The sequence below is a fragment of the Planococcus citri genome, chromosome 2, assembly GCF_950023065.1.
Source record: "Planococcus citri chromosome 2, ihPlaCitr1.1, whole genome shotgun sequence".
Lineage (NCBI taxonomy): Eukaryota > Metazoa > Arthropoda > Insecta > Hemiptera > Pseudococcidae > Planococcus > Planococcus citri.
In genome coordinates, this window is record NC_088678.1 from 21340392 (window position 1) to 21358887 (window position 18496).

An 18496-nucleotide genomic window follows, 5' to 3' on the forward strand; every position below is an offset into this window, starting at 1 on the left:
GAAAAAGTCATTTTGAAAAAAAAGGACTTTTGGATAAAATTGTTGAAAAAAGGACACTGAAAGGACAAAAAGGTGTCATAGGCAAAAAAAAAAAAAGGACTTTAGTAGGATAAATAGGATAAATGAAAAATAGGAAGGCTGCTGGTATGGATAACATGTATACTGAACAGATTGAACACTTTGGACCAAAGGCAATAAATTGGATCCAAAAGGCAAAAAGTGTTAAATGCCTGTATAGAAACTTCAAGAATGCCAAGACTGTGGCGACAGGCACACGTTATTGCATTACAGAAACCAGGCAAAGATGCAAATGACCCAATGACACAAAGAGTTACAGGCCTATCTCCCTGCTGTGTCACCTATACAAGATTTTTGAAAGAGTAATTTTAAATCGTATGGCTGATTGTATAGATGAGGGGCTGATCAGACAGCAGGCTGGATTTAGACCAGGGAAATCATGCACAGGCCAGATACTACACCTAACACAGCACATTGAAGCTGGCTTTGAAAATAAGAAAGTCACTGGAGTAGTGTTTGTTGACCTCACAGCAGCTTTTGACACAGTGTGCCACTGAATACTCCAGTATAAGGTGTATTAACTTACGAAGGATTTTAAATTTACCAGATAGTCACTATGTTGATGAAAGACCAAAGATTTAGCACCTGGAGGTGGCAAAAGAATGGATTGCCCCAGGGCAGTGTTCTGTCACAAATTCTCTTCAACATTTACACCAGCAATCAACCAATTGGGCCAGATATGTACTAACCACTTTCCGTATGCAGATGATCTTGCACCAACTGCCCAATATAATATGTTTGCAGAGGTGGAAAACACATTAAACCAGGCTATAGAGATACTGGACACATACTATAAAGATAACCACCTCAAACCAAATCCAACAAAGACAAAAACATGCTCTTTTCATCTCAGAAATTCTGAAGCAAAGTGACAAATCGACAATTGAATATTCAATGGGGTGGAACTGATCTGAAACATGCAGATAACCCCAAATACCTAGATGTAACCCTACATAGGTCCTTGACCTACAAAAGGCACTTTGAGGCAACTAAAATGAAAGTTGCAACAAGAACAAAAATATAATTCGCAAAGTAGCAGGCAGCAGTTGGGGAGCTAAGCCCCAAGTTATGAGAACATCTGCACTGGCACTGTGCTATTCAGTGGGGGAGTATGCCTGCCCTGTTTGGAGTCGTTCAGCACATGCAAGTAAAGTTGATATACCCTTAATCCGCTGCATCAGTAGATGTAATTTGCGGGGACTGGGAAAATAAACGGAGACTGGGAAAAACAGACACTGGGACAAGGTCAATAACCACCATAATAACCACCAAATAATGCACGTAAAAAAGATCGCGAATGGTATGTGTAGATTTGTGTTGAATAAGTTGTCTAATGCGGAGAGTAAGAAGGCAGAGACGGCAGAGGCATGGAAGTGTGCTGGACCAGATAGTGATTTTCTCTCTCACACCTACTCTCTCTCTCTCTTTCTGTAGGTAAAGCATCGTGAGTAGTTATTTCATGGTCACAACAGCAAGAGAAGTTCTTTAACATGGAGCATGTGTGTCTGTATCAAACTAGTTTTTTTTCTCAGTCATACCCACTGCTTCTCTCTTTCTATTACCTGTTGCTTTGTATTCCAACAAAAATACAGCAATTATGATGAGACGACTGTACTGTACCTATTTAGATTCCTATCTTATACAACTGTTGGGCTGGGTTAAGTACGTACATTTGTGAATTAAAAATTATTGTAGATGCTTGATTTGTTTACGAAACATTATGAAATAATTTTAGGTAGTTAAAAGACAATGTATGCCTGCACTCCTCTAATCAAATAAATTTTATTACCAAGGTGATATGTGTGCAGCTATACTACATGGTATTTTTTTTTTTTGTTGATGAATTGTTACGTACATTTTTTTCTATACAGGTACCTACAAAGTTATATAATGGTAAACAGTTATCACTTTCCTTGAATAAAAAAAATGCAAGTATCTGTTTAAATAATTATAGGTACCTTCTAGAATTTTCAAATGCAACAATGATTAGAGAATTGCATTGGTTTTTTTTATCATTAGACATGAAGGTTAGATTAAATTTTTTTATTGTACCTAAAATTGAAAAATGAATGATGTCCCTATTCTAATAAATGTAAGCACGTACCTATGTATGAAGAATGAGGAAATGAAGGATGTTAAGATGATTTGAGATTAGTACCATTTTTCATAAAATATATCAAGGTTGAATTAAATGCAGTTGTGTAATAATTTCCACCAAAAAAGTGAGTGGATGCATGTCAAATTTAATGATTCAAGTAATTATTCAACAAGGAGTACCTATTGTACATGGAAATTTTTTCCTGGTCAAATTTGTATATAAAGGATGAATTTTTCAGGATATTTCATTAATTGTTTGTGCACTGTTGTTAACAGTATTATCTTGCTCTAATAATAGTATTTGTGGTTCGTGTAATTTTTCGTTTCATTAATTTTTTTCATTTTAAATACTACCTACCCTGTCATTAACAGTATTTTCTTGCTCTGATAATAGTATTTGTGGTTCGTGTGATTTTTCATTTTATTTTATTTTTTTCATTTTAAATACTGTACTGTGGTTCGTGGAAATTTTTTGTTTCATTTTAATTTTTTTCATTTAAAATACCTGCTTATTCAATATGAATTCTTCAATCGATAATGTTGCATCTCGTCCTGGTGTTTCTGGTAATGATCTAATGGAAATAGGAGTAGGTTCCAACCAGAGTGAAACTAAAAGGCAGATGGTAGCTTTCTTTTCCATCAAGTTACTCAATAAGGAGATGTCATTCTTACACTTATTAAAAATAGTTGAAATAACTACACTGATCAAATGGAATGCAAAGATAGAAGAAAAAGTAAGTGTCAGCTCACTTCAAAAATTGAATTTTGTACCTATTTTTATACAGTGATAGTAATTTTTTTATTTTTTCTTTCTTACAGAGACCATATGATGGTGTAATCATCATAAGTTTTCCATTTCAAATTAAGGGTGAAACAATTATGGAGAATATGGAGCTAGTGTCTCGAATAGACATGAGATACTACATAACAATAACAAAGGTGGATTATTTGACACAGGAAAATCGTAATCACATGGAAATATTACGGTCAAAGTATATAAGAAAGGTTAGTTATGTTTAAAAATTTTTTTCCAATATATTTTTTTAATTAAAAATTTCTTTTGAGCACCTTATAACACATTAACACTAGATTAATTAATTTTAATGTTTTTTGTAGGGTATAACTTGTTCCGTTTGCAATTACCAAAGATTTAATACAGAAAAGGAATTGAAAAACCATCAGAAAACTAGAAACCATTTATTACAAGTAATAGAAAAATTTTATGACGAAAATTCGGAATACATTTGTCTTACTGGTGATTCCGCTTTTAAAAATCGTATATCAACCCTAATTTTTGTAAACAAGGAGCCTGAGATCACTATAAATCATTTTTTTGAAAAAATCAAATTGTCTTTAGTGAATTATTTGGAAACTCGTTTGAGTATTGATCCAAGTTTAAAATGTAACTTTAATCTTTTTTGTTGGTACAAAAAAATTGATGATGAAGAACAAATTTTCAATTTAAATACTTCAAATATTCCATTTTTTCCAAATGATAATATTTTACAAAAATTAGAATCTCAATTAATTTCACAAATTGACGTCCAAAATGATGAATTCACAAAACGAGGATCAGGTTGGATGTTTAATTCAGTTTCTGAGCTAGAGGTTAGAATCAATAAAAATGATATAATCAAAGCTGGAGCCTTTATAGAACTACCCAAAGCTTTAAAAAATAAAAAGGCATTAATAAATGTACAAAACACAGATGATAGGTGTTTTTACTACTGCATTTTATTAAAATTTATGGAGAAAAAACCACATCTTGAGCGTCCAAGTATTTTTCCTGAGTTTGAAAAAAACTTATTCGATACCCAAAAAATAAAGTTTAATTTTAGTGGCATTCAATACCCTACAACCATCGAGGACATTAAAAAATTTGAAAAAGTCAACACCTCAGTTTCAGTCAATGTCTTTGTGTACGAGCGAAATAAAATTTCACCATTAAAAGTTACAGACCAAGAAAAAAAATTTCACTATGATTTATTGATGCTAAAAAATAAAAATGGCGATTTTCATTATGTTTTCATAAAAAATTTGAATAGGCTTCTTTCTTCACAAGTTAGTAAAACCAAAAGTGCTATCGAAGTATGTAAACGATGTTTAGCACATTTTACAGGTAGGAATAGATTACAGAAATTAACTGAACATAAACTGTACTGTAAAGAAAAATCAGTATCTCCATCATGTTACAAAATGCCTACTGAAGATAAAAGGTATCTGTACTTTAAAAATTACCATCATGAAACCCCTGTTACTTTTTGTGTTTTTGCTGACTTTGAAGCTCTCCTTGTACCATGCAAAGATACAAATCTTACTAAATCGCGTTTAAAAAAATTCCAAAAACATGAGCCAATAGCCTTTTCCTTTTATTTGGTACATGCAGAGAAAGGAAAAATTCGAGATCCTGTTTGCTATACTGGTCCTAACGCGGCTACCATATTTTTTAAAATGATTAAAAAAGTGGGGCTTTATGTTGAAAAACGATATAAAAAATACATGAAGGTAGAATATTGTAGTAATTTGACTGACCAAGAGTGTGACAGATTTCATACTGCACCAAAATGTGTAATTTGTCGAGATGATTTTAAAGTTGGTGATAAACGAGTACGTCATCATTCCCACATCACAAATTTATTTCTTGGGCCGGCTCATTCAAAATGCAATTTAATAGCTCGTACTCCAACATTTCTTCCGGTTTATTTTCACAATTTATCCAAATATGATAGCCATTTAATTTTGCATGGTTATAAAAAGGGAGCATTGGATATGGAGGTGATACCATCTACTGAAGAAAATTATATAAGTTTTTCTAAAAAAATAAATAAACATTTTTGGATCCGTTTTGTAGACTCATACCGTTTTCTATCATCAAGCTTACGTACTTTGGTTGAATCCTTACCAGTAACTGAACTTATACATACACAAAAATACTTTTCTGATCCCAATTATTTTGATTTAATCACAAAAAAAGGATTCTTTTGTTACGATTATTTGGACAAAATTGAAAAATTACAAGTAAGGGAACTTCCATCAAGGGAAGATTTTTATAATCAATTAAATGATGAGGAAATTAGTGAAGATGACTATAAATTTGTACAAAAAGTTTGGAAAACATTCAAATGCCGAAATTTAGAGGATTATTTAGTGATTTATGTGATCTCAGACGTCTTATTACTAGCCGATGTATTTCTATCTTTTAGGAAATTATGTATTGATAACTATAAACTAGATCCATGTTATTTTTATTCTTTGCCAGGATATGCCTTCGAAGCTATGCTTAAGATTACTAATGTTAAGTTGGATTTAATAGTAGATATAGATCAATATTTATTTTTAGAAAACGCTATGAGGGGAGGTATAAGTGAAGCTGTGACTAGGTACTCAGTGGCTAATAACAAGTATGTTCCTACTCAATACGATCCAATTAATCAAAAACTAAATTCAATAGTCTACTGGGATGTGAATGGTCTTTATGCATTCATAATGGGGTACAATAAATTTCCAGTTCGTGATTTTTCATGGGTGAGTCGAACAGATATTGAAAAGTTTGACACTAATTTTATTTTGAATTTGGATAATGAAGCTGATATAGGGTATTATTTGGAAGTTGATATCGACTACCCAGAAAGGTTGCATGATTCTCATAATAGTTTTCCATTTCTTCCAATAAAGAAACCTACTCCTAAATCAAAAGTGGCTAAACTATTGTGTACTCTTGAAAATAAACAACGTTACGTTTGTCATTATAGAAATTTGAAATTAGCTTTGAAACATGGTCTTAAATTGAAAAAAGTGCATAAGATTTTGACATTTAAACAAGAAAATTTTTTTGAACCCTTCATCAAGATCAATACTGAGTTGAGAAAACAATCAAAAAACAAATTTCAAAAATCTTTGTTTAAGTTAATTTCGAATTCAACGTTTGGAAAAACTATTGAGAATCAGAGAAATTATTCAAATTTTAAATTGATTTGTGATGAAAACAAATTAGCGAGATCAATTGCTAGACCTACTTTCAAAAGCTCAACAATTTTTTCTGAAAATCTTGTTGGTGTACATTTCCATAAAAATACCATTACACTGAATAAACCGATTTATTTGGGAATTACAACTTTGGAGTTGTCAAGAAATTATATGTACGAATTTTATTATGAAAAAATACCTCAAATTTTTCCTGACCTTCCATTCCCTCAGTTACTGTACATGGATACAGATTCATTTATTTTGTCTGTTGCTACTGACGATGTGTATCCATACATTGCTAGAAAGGGTTTAGATTATTTTGATACCAGCACTTATCCAACAGACCATCCTTGTTACTCAAATGTGAATGATACGGCTTTGGGATATTTCAAAGATGAGCTGTACCCTCATCAATGCAAACGATTCATTTCACTTTGTCCAAAAGTGTACAGTTTAGATTTACAGGATAAAGCAGACATTAAAAAAGTGAAAGGTCTAAAAAGAAGAATAATAAAAAAGGAGCTCAAATTTGAGGATTTTTATAAATGTCTTTTTGAAAATGTTGAATGTTCAAAGGAACAAATACTTTTTAGATCTGTCAATCACCAAGTCTACACAGTGAAGCAACCTAAAAAAGCTTTAGTAAATTTTTCTGATAAGCGTTATTTTTATGATAATATTAATAGTATAGCTTATGGTCATTATAAAATGGCTGATTATAATTTAAGGGAAAATGAAAATGATGACAATGTTGTTGAAGATGATGAAGATGTTCTTGAATAAAAAAAATTATTTGTAATGTTTGAATACTAACCTTAATGATAAGAATGTAAAATAAAATTAATTGTTTATTTGCACCAATTTGATAAAATTTTACTTTGTAATTTCAATAAATAAAAGCATTCATAAAAGCAACACTGTGTTCAATTATTTATGGGTGAACTGAGAAGTCACTGGAGATGTCAGAACAACTTGAAATTTACTCACAGTCAACTTCAAAGAGTATTGAAATTAGTTCAATTACAACTGCATTTTGATGAAATTTGTTAGATAAACTACTGAAAACTCCAAAAAAATTTTAAAAAGTCACAGGAGATTCTAAAATGACTTCTACCCACCAACAGTCAATTTAATAGCATGTTGTAAGTTGGAGTGCAGATGCATTTCAGATTTCCTTCAAGGAAGCTCTCAGATCATAACTGTTCAAAATGATTTGAAACCGTTTTCAATCGATTCAATAGGTTGGAAATAGACTACCTACATCTCAAATTTCAGCATTCTAGATTAATTTAATAAAATTTTGATTTTTTTCTCATTTATTTTTATCTAAATTTGATTTTTTTAAATTTGCTAAAAATTGAAAAATGAATTTTGTCTGGAGACAATTTTTTGCATGCTTCTTCAATCTAGCTTTGTACAGTTCAAAAAATGACTGACAATTAAAATGACATTGAAAAGTTTGTTTTAAAATGGTCTTCAGGATGTTTCCCTTCAATTAGAAAGTCTTCCACAGATTTGGTGGGAGGTGCAAAGTGAATACCATTTCAATCACATTTCAAAAAATTTCTGAATAAAATCTGTCACATGAAATGTGTTGAAAGACAGCAGGTTATTGCAACAATCATAAAAACATTTCAGTTCAAAGGGAAAAAATTGAAAAATTTCAGCTCAAAAACGATCTCAATCCTTTCAGAATTGTAAGTAAGACAACTTGAGATAATAAACACATTCAAACAACTTGTAAGGTATCATAGATCTTGACTACTAACCAAAACTCCATCTTGTTTATATATATATTTTTTTCATATTTGAAAAGGAAGGTATGCAATTAAAAAATCAATTTTTTATTCTATAAGGGTGAAAAAACTGTCCTAAAGAGTGAGTTTCATTAAAATTGATCTAGAGGTGAAACAAAGTGTCCTAATAAAAAATTACATTCAATCAAAATAGTAGAAAATTAAATTTCCAATCAATGCAATGTCAATAATTCTTCTCTAGAAATGCTTCGTTTTTAATTTGTTTACAAAAAATAAACATTTTTAAAATGAATGTTGGAAAAAATTTTGCTAACTGACTGAAGCTGCTTCAAGTGACATTCACCAATTTCAATGATGATTGTATTTTGATTTTTCAAAGTAATTTTGAAAAATTGACAATAAATAGTTGGCTCAGGTTGTATCTCCCTACTTTTATTGTACATATAATCAAAACATAGTGACATGATCAATTTGACTGTTTGTGATACATTTTTCAGTGCATGTTATGTTTAATTACAGCTTTGTTAGCTAAGAAAGACGTGAATTATTCCTGATTGAGTTGAGTGTTCAAAAAATTTCAACTTTTACTATCTGAAGTAGGGTTATCACTCCTCACATTTAGTAGAAAAAGTAGCCAAAAATTAACAAAGGTGAGTGCTTGATTACTCGATGCAGCTGTCATCAAAATTCATTGTAAGTTATTATCAAAGTCCTTCCTCCACCTGTAATGCATATCAACAAGACTCCCAATTTAACAATTCCCTACATTCCGTTTGGTATGTACGAGGTTTTGGTGTGATCCAGTGTAGAGAAAGGTGAAACAACTTGTTCCTTCTCCTGTAACCCTCTTGTCAAATGCAACATCATCCATCTATCTGTGGTTTTGATCATGTCAACACAGAAATTGATATGTTTTCACTCCATTCATTAAAACTATGTTTTCAATGAAAAAACAAAATGACTGATATAATCAATTATGTTGAGTTTTTTGAAGATGAGCTTGTATCTATGGTGAGTATGTCAATGTCTGTACCTACATTGTCAAGTAAGCCACCTACAACACAACAACAGAAAAAAACTGGTTGTATCAGAAGCGTGTAGGAGTAATCTCAACTTGAACTTCTCTCTTTGACTCTCTGTACCACAGCTACTGCTTACTTGTGGTCTTGCTGCTACTCAATGTAGCAGTTGTCATTGTTATGAAATGAATGAATTGACTCTCTGTACCACAGCTACTGCTTCCTTGTGGTCTTGCTGCTACTCAATGCAGCAGTTGTCATTGTTATGAAATGAATGAATTGACTCTCTGTACCACAGCTACTGCTTCCTTGTGGTCTTGCTGCTACTCAATGCAGCAGTTGTCATTGTTATGAAATGAATGAATTGACTCTCTGTACCACAGCTACTGCTTCCTTGTGGTCTTGCTGCTACTCAATGCAGCAGTTGTCATTGTTATGAAATGAATGAATTGACTCTCTGTACCACAGCTACTGCTTCCTTGTGGTCTTGCTGCTACTCAATGCAGCAGTTGTCATTGTTATGAAATGAATGAATTGACTCTCTGTACCACAGCTACTGCTTCCTTGTGGTCTTGCTGCTACTCAATGCAGCAGTTGTCATTGTTATGAAATGAATGAATTGACTCTCTGTACCACAGCTACTGCTTCCTTGTGGTCTTGCTGCTACTCAATGCAGCAGTTGTCGTTGTTATGAAATGAATGAATTTGTACTGCACTAAGTACATGCAAAGCAGATAGTGTCTACTTTTTTCATCAACTGACTCGACACTGAAACCTTCAGCAGCGCACCTTCCTTTTCCTTTGTTCTCACAGTTATATCTGCTTCATATTTGGAGAAAAAAATTACAAGTTGGACACATTGTTGTAAAAGTACCAGTAAGTTTTCAAAAAAATAGTGTTTTTCTCGTGTATGTTCACATTGGAGAATTTTTTTAATGGAATAATTAGGTGTGTGAATTCTATGATTGTATACCACTCCCAGTTAAGCAACAAGGAACCAATGTTTATGCTAAAAACTGAGGGAATCAAGTCAACAAAAAAGGTTAACATCCTGTTTAAATATTGAAATATTTTCAAAAGTTGAAGAATTTAAAGCTCCATTGTATTCACAACACAGATTCCTTTGGAAATCTCTTTTCGATATGAAATAATATCAAATAGCTATCATCATTAGAGTAATACTTCAGACAACGAATATGAAGTACATACTTATTCTCTTTTATTCAATCATTTCACATTTTCACTTTCAATCTTATAGTTCAAATGACAAAAAAGTGATTTAGAAATTGAAATTGGTTGGAAATTTGGAGACAAACATTTTTAAAAAATTTCACTCCCTCACAATTTGTCAATGAATTGACCATGTATTCACTATCACTTGCTGAAAATTTCCGTTGATAGGATTACAAGCTCACCAAATGAATTGATTTGTCTGAGATTTTATCTAAAATGCACATTTATTCTAAACACAGGTAATGTAAGCAATGCATAAGAAAAACAATTCGTCTCATGAAATGCATTGTAAAGCAGCAAGTTATTGTAACAATTATGAACATTTTTTTGGCTCAAAGTAAAGAAATGAAAAATTTTCAACTCAAAAATTCAATATTTACAAATTTACATTCAGTGAGTGAAATTATTTCAATCTAGGAGGTTTCCTTTTCACCACAATGATAAGTACCTAATCCTTGAATCTACTTTGAAAATCAGACTCACAAACTTTGAAAAAGACTAGTAAAATCATTTCACATTGTGCGATATTTTTTCATCTAAATTTTCAATATTTTCACTTTTTTTTCATCAAATGAAATGGTGAGAATGATTATTTCATTCCAATCTCTCTCAACAGGAAAACAACCATTTATGACCATTTCTACACATCTCCAGTGTGTTTCTAATTTTTCTCAAGGTATTTTTCCAAAGCCTCCAACGAGTAATTTTTTATTTAAGGTTGAAATGATGGAATTTTTAAATAAATGAAGATGAAAATGAATTCACGTATTGTTTTATTTATCACCACCTCAACAGATACAAGAGTGATACCTACTGTGTCATGCACTGTGTAATATCAAGTCACTAACTCATTCCAAAACTGAAGCGAAAATGTAAAATTAGGAGTGTTTGTCTAGTGCAATGTGACATTTAGGGAGGGATATGATTGCTTTACCTACTTATTGTGTACACATTTTCATAACAATAATCTCACGACACAGAATTTTTTTCAGGTACATTTCTCTTTCTGTTTTATTAACTTCGAATGCAAAACATGTTCGTTGAGTTTTTCGAAGATGAACTTGGGTCTGTAGTAAATGTGTCGATGTCAATGCACATCGTCGAGTGTACCACCTACAATATGAACACAACAACATGAAAAACTGATTGCAATGATCGTGTGTGTACTAGTAATCACGACTCGCACTTCTCTCTTTATCTCTCTGTACTGATGCTACTGCTTCCTTGTTGTTGCCATCGGGTAAATTGTTTGACCAGGTCTTGCTCATACTCATTGTAGCAGCAGTCGTCATGAATGAACAAATTTATACAGCACTAGGTACACATAGAGCAGACAAGAGTCCACTTTTTTTCAACAGACTCGACACCAAGCCCTTCAGCAGCGCATGTTCCTTTCCTTTTTGTTCTTGCAGTTGCATACACTTCTCCAAATGAAATGATTTGCATACACTTTTGTATAGTACATAATAAAAATTATGAAACGAATGGTCCTTTTCTGTGGTACAATGAATCCGAGAACAAAAATTTTGAGAAATTCTCAGTTTTAGTTCTTTTCATGTGGAATATTAACATATCAAAAATTGGACTAACACTTTTCATTTTCGAAAAGAAAAATTACAAGCTTGACACTAATTCCAAAAAATACTATCAGAAACTTAAAAAATGAAAATTTTTGTATTTATTGAGATATGAGTATTTGTAGATGAATATTTGAAAAAATTCTCTCCCTTGTAATTTATCAACAAATTGACAATGAATTAATTACATACTGAGATTTCTGTTGAAAAGGCTACAGATTCTTCAAATGAACTGATTTACATGAAATTTTGTAGAGTAATAGAAATTACGATGCAAATGACCCTTTTCTATGATAAGTATAGTGACAAATTATTTATTTTGAAGGAAAAGAAATTTTCAAGCTAAGAAAAAAAGAGGTCAAACATGATTTTTTTTCAAAAAAAAATGGTATTATCATTTGAAATAACACGTTAATTTACATTCACTGTATAAAATTGGAGTCATATCGGTTTGTTAGTTTTCAGATTTTTCCTGTGCCTACATTATTTTTTACTGTAGAAAGCTTGTAAAAATATAAAATTAGAGCTCTTGTTGAGATAAAGAAGGTATTAAACATTCAAAATCATACGTTGATTTTCTAATGTTATCTTATGAATAACTCTTCCTACTACTTGACCCACCCATCTGTTCCACTTGATCACATATGATTGGAAACCAAATTTCATCATTTGATATCATTCTTGAACCTTCATCACGATTTTGAGTCCTCCAGCATTTCAAAATTGCCTCAAAAGGTGAGGAAAACTGAGTTGGTCAGTTAAAAATTGAGTTGTACCTAGTTTATTCTTAACCTATTTGATGAGTTTATCCACATTTTGGACCTCAGAGAGCTTAGCAAGTGAGACTATTTAGAAAAATGAAACAAAATGAATAAATATTCTTATCAAGGAAAAACCATTCAAAAAAATCAAAAGTTATCCATTCAAACAATTTTTTTTTTCAATTTACATAAATTTAAGATTTTTGTAACCACTTACAAATCACGATGCAGAATAGTAGATAAATGAAAATCACATGTCATAATAATAAGGTAGATAAGTATAATTTTGAACTACCTATGTACTTATGTCAACTTGTAAAAAAATTCTCACTGAATCCTATCCAGTAGTCTTACTCAAGAGCACAATACACTTTTCAGCATTTTTTATCATCAACGTACTGAGCAAAATCTTTTTTACTACCGATTTTCTCAAAACTTTATCCGATGTCAAAAGTGAATTTTGATTCTAAACTCCTCAAATGAATGAAATTAGTACATATTGTGATGGTGAAATAGTAACCCATCTATGATTACTCTGTGATTATAATCAACAGAACAGAAGCAAGGAAAAAATAATCTCAACGAACTGTTTGTTGTGAAATGTATAAAAAAATGGGAAATATATATCGGCACGACAGAAAAAGTGATTCAAACGACAGGCCATATGAACGACAAAATAGGCTATTTCAACGACGATTTTTAACGACAGTTCAGCACGACAAGTTAGGTAATACGAACGACAATTTGATTTCATGCAAACGACGAAATAAATGTAATCCACATCCAAATAAATTATTGCCCGCCTAAAAAGTAATTGCCCGGGAAAATAAATTATTCCCCGCCAAAAAAAAAATTCGAAAAATTTACTCTTTTTGAAAAAAAAACAACTTGTAAACATGAATTTACGAGAAGAGAACGTTTGTGAAACTTCTGATACATAGTACATTTAGGTATATAGGTGGGTAATTCTCAAAAAAAGGTAAAATTCGTATACATGGCAAATTTCTCAGAGATTTCATGAATTTTTCTTTTTTTCTGGTCCATTGAAGGATCACCCCCCCCCCATACATTTCACATTTGGTATTGAGATTTTTAGCCCCTCCTTTCATTGGTGTACATTCAATTTTATACCCCAAATGTCCTTGGACTTGGTTATCACACGCCATGTTTTTGAAAAGAAATGTTATAAAGTGTCATGAACTTCATTTTTTTGGGGAAAAATTGACATATTCCCATTATCATAGAACACACAGGTTTGAAAACTGGCACACACTTTTTGCGCCAATTTTAGAGCAATCTTTAATTATTTTTGCTAGCTTCCCAATCTAACATTTTTTCTGGTAAGTGGCAGGACTGCATGGTTGACTGTTCTCATAGAAATGTTACCCCGCACCATATCAAAATTGACCTTTTTTTTTAGACAGAATTACCCAGGTACATACACTATACAAATTTCCTATTTGATTGATCTGAACACTTCTTCATACTTCGTTCTTCTGGAAGGTCAGCGAAATCGAAAAAAGCACTGCTGGTTCAGTAGATGAACTTTTTATTTTTAATTTTTTGTGACGTGCTTTTATAATTTTTCATGTCGTTCGTTTTCCTATAAACTTGCATTTTTTTTGTCGTTCATTTCTACATTTTTTTGTCGTGCACATTTCGTCGTTGAATATATTATATAGATGTGCAATAAATTATTCTGTCGGGCAATATCTTACATCGTCGTTCAAATTCATTTACCGTCGTTTGAAAACTTTTTTCGTCGTGAAATGATTATTTTCCCGTGCAATGTCCTTTTTTGTCGCTAAAATGCCCTTTTCTCGTCGTGAAAACGCCTTTTTCTGTCGTGCCGATAAATCACACCCTAAAAAAATGTTCAACTTTTTTTTTCATTCATTTGATGTTACGCCAACAATATTGTCCAGTTTGTCTCATCACAACTTGAATAATCCCAATTAATGTAACAACTGTGATCAAAGACAGAGTGAATTGTTTTTTCACTAATCACTGTCTATAATTTTGTGTATTGTGTAGTGCATCAAAATACATAATACCCCAAATGTTTTTAAAATCTCTCAAAATAACAATAAATTGTTCAAAATTTTGAAATCAGGTGATGGTTATGGTGATGGAGTTTTGCTTGGTGAAGATGTACGATATCTTACAAGTTGATTGAACACGTTCTTGGCTTGAAACTGATGTTCACTTCTCAATATTTTATGTTAACAATGTCTGTTTTACTTGTATTAAGTATGTTTAGTCAATCCAGCTCAAGTATGAGGAATGGATTCCTATTTTTGATCTTACAAGTTGATTGAAAACAGTTTCAAACCATTTCAAGCATTTTAGGCAGTTTTGGAGCCTCAACCAGTAGGTAGATATTAAAAATTGAAATTCCCACACAATTTTACAAAGTCCAAATTTAATTTATATCATAACTTCACCTAATTGATTCGATTGACAATGGGTTTAAGCTGTTTTGAAGGTTCCAGAAAATTGTTAGATGTTTTAATTTCTAAAAAAAGTGTTAAAATCTATCCAACATAAAAAAATCAAAATTCAAATAGATTCCAAAATAGTTCGAACCATTTCAAGCAAATTTAAATTACCATAAAATTCTAACAAAAGAAGCTGAAAAGTCAAAATTCACACTTCATTTTGATTTCAACATGCAGGGTTGATTTTTGATCTGTTCTGTGGGGCACTGTGAAAGAAGGTAGGTAAAGCTAAAAATGAGAATTTTCAATGTTTACAATCTCTGATTACATACTTGTTTTTGGTTGATAGGCTATTGAATCATTTTTTGAAAATTTTAGCTTGAGAAATATAATTTTACCAACCAGTCAACTAATTCCTTAACTCTTTAACCAACTAAATCTGGGTTAAACAAGCAGACAGCTAAACAATTCTATCTAACAAAAAATTATCACTATGTACTTGACTCAACCCAACAATTGATGTATAAAAATGAGATGAGAACCAAGGTACTGTACACTTGTGCTCATGTAAAAGTATGTTAGAATGTAACTTGCAAGTTTAACAAAGTTGCGAGTCTCTGACTATGGTGGTAGTTATGTAATATACTCCATACTAATTGCTGTATAATGTGTTCAAATGTAAATCAATAGGTTATAGAAAGAAACAGAGAGCGTAGGTGTGAGAAATAAAATAAATTCAACACAAGTCTGCTCCTCTACCTATGCTTTGTACTCTCATTAGCCAACTTGATCCACATCAATCTCTGTATACTATTCACGATGTCATTTTTTCTTCAATGGTACACAGATCATTGAATATACACTTACGTACATACATATAGCCAGACGAGTTGAAAAATGATAAAATCTATTCTTCGTATACTCGTAACATCCAACATAAATAAAAACACATCTTAGTCACGATGAAGGTAAGCAATCTGGTTCCATATTAATAATCGAATGCGTTACAATGTATGCAAGCAACTGGTTAGGTGAAAAAGGAGCCTTGTTTTTTTTAATCATACAATATTAGGTAGCAAAAAAATCAAAATGTTTATCAAGTTAATTGGTCCATTTTCTTCTTCATTAGTTCATTGATCATTAAAAATACACATACAGACGAGTTGAAAAATTCTATTTGTTTCTTATCTTCAAGCAATCTCTGGGTCATGATCAATGTTGCTCTTTAATGTGTTGGAGTGCAAAGCAGCAGTTGATAGAAAGAGAGAGAGACTGTGTTTGCTGCTATGAGAAAGAGAGACACTGGACTGTGTTGCTGTGTGTGTGAGAGAGAGACTGTGTTTGCTATGAGAGAGACACTGTATTTGTTGCTGTGTGAGAGAGAGAGACTGTGTTGGTGAGTGAGAAAGGAAGCAGCTAGGTACTTGGTTCAACACACTGCAATGTCTCTGTGCAGTTGTTAGAAAGAGAGAGACTGTGTTTGCTGCTATGAGAGAGACTGTGTTGGTGAGTGAGAAGGAAAGCAGCTAGGTACTTGGTTCAACACACTGCAACGTCTCTGTACAGTTGTTAGAAAGAGAGAGACTGTGTTGTTGAGTGACAGAGAGAGGCTGTGTTGCTGTGTGTGTGTGTGTGAGTGAGACAGACAGTGTTTCTGTGTGTGAGAGAGAGACTGTATTTGTTGCAATGAGAAAGAGAGAGATGTGTTTGCTGCTATGAGAGAGACTGTGTTGGTGAGTGAGAAGGAAAGCAGCTAGGTACTTGATTCAACACACTGCAATGTCTCTGTGCAGTTGTTAGAAAGAGAGAGACTGTGTTTGCTGCTATGAGAGAGACTGTGTTGGTGAGTGAGAAGGAAAGCAGCTAGGTACTTGATTCAACACACTGCAACGTCTCTGCCTTCGTACACTGAGCATTAGGCAACTTAATCAACATCAATCCACGATCTTTTTTACATGCATTATTTTGGTGGTTATTTATGGTGGTTATTGACCTTGTCCCAGTGTCTGTTTTTCCCAGTCTCCGTTTATTTTCCCAGTCCCCGCAAAATACATCTACTTGCATCCTGTGTATGGATATGAAGAATTGGCAGAAACCCGCCTCAGATCAAGACACAGTTTCATGAAAACAGTTGAAGAACTAAGAGATACTCCAAGCACAGATAGATGTCGCATATGGAACGCAAGTGCTGAGGGAAGAACTAGGCAGGAAGCCCTACCAAGCAGAGAATATCTGAAATATGGACTATGGAAAACATGAGCAGAGTTACACGATCTAAGTATGTACAACCTTCATAGATGACAGTTGGCTCATTGGCAGATGATGATCTGCGTGAATGCAACGATGTTCAGACTGACAAGCACTTATTTGAGTGTGAATTATCAGGAAAAATCAATTCCAGGCATCGTACCCAATTTTTCTAAAAAAAAGTGACTTTAGTGACTTTCATCAGTGAAAAAGTGACCAAAAAAGTGACCAATTTTTTTTAAATTCCAGCGTTCAGGAGAGCAAAAAATCGAAAAACAAAAGCAAAAAAGCGTTCAATATCTCACCTAAAAACTATTACTTTATTCTCCAGTCTGGCCCCACCGGAAAATCCGTTTTTTTTAATGTGAGAACGAGTATTTATTAGCTCATTTTTTTTATTTTTTAACTGTTAGAATTTGAATGATGTTTTTTCGAAGGAAGTTGATTTTGAAAATGAAAAAAGACAGGCCTAATCGAGGGCGAAAGCTCTTGAAAATTTGTATTTTGAGAGGCATAGGTAAAAACGATGCTTTTTTGTGAGAAATTTGTTTTTTGGCTTTAGTATGTACTTGATTTTTAAAAAAATAAATTTTCCTCTTTATTTTGAAAAAGAAAAGAAAACAAGCCCGAGCGAAGCGAGGGCAAAAGCTTTCGAAAATTGATGTTTTGAAAAGTAAAAAAATGAGTAAAAAAAAAGATTAAAAGTGACTTTTTTGTAAGAAAAGTGACCAATAATGACCTTTTGATGAAAAAAGTAACCAAAAGTGACTTTTCGTGAAAAAAGTGACTAAGTCACTATAAAAGTGACCCAGTAACATGCCTGCAATTCTGAAAAATTAAATGAGACACTTGACGATGACGCAGTTAGATTCCTCAAGTACTGGCAGGAGAAGGGTATTTAGATTTAGATTTAGATTTAGATTGAGTTTTTACCGACTTTTCGCACGAAAAGTGAAGGTATTGTATTTGTCATGAAGGTTCGGGATTTGGGTGGGGGTGGGTTTTCTTGACGTTTTGGAGTGTGCTGATCACGATAAGACGTATGGCACCAAACGAGATAAGTTTATATATATACATATGTATGTATGTATTTATTTATATATCAATTTATGTACAAATTTGTGTCACGCTGAACTCAAAAGCTCCGAACTTTAAGTCGAAACTGATGATGGCAAAATATTGCTGTGATACTGAACTAGAGAAATTTTTAATTTGGTCGAAATCGATTCAGCCGTTTACGAGATATGAACGTTTAAGTGTGTTTCAACGTTATGGATAAGCTGAAATATTTGTAAACCCTTATATCTCGAAAATGGCTCCTTC

The 18496-nt window shown here is 32.5% G+C and overlaps 1 protein-coding gene and 1 long non-coding RNA gene across 14 annotated transcripts in view; one reads left to right on the forward strand and one right to left on the reverse strand.

Moving 5' to 3' along the window:
- Positions 1 to 18496, reverse strand: part of LOC135834981 (multiple PDZ domain protein-like) — a 382459-nt gene that overhangs the window by 277027 nt on the left and 86936 nt on the right. The gene's annotated exons all lie outside the window — the stretch shown is intronic.
- LOC135834960 (uncharacterized) lies at positions 2561 to 6505 on the forward strand. Its single transcript, XR_010556800.1, has 3 exons — positions 2561 to 2909; positions 2995 to 3180; positions 3292 to 6505. It is a non-coding gene; the product is annotated as an uncharacterized LOC135834960 (long non-coding RNA).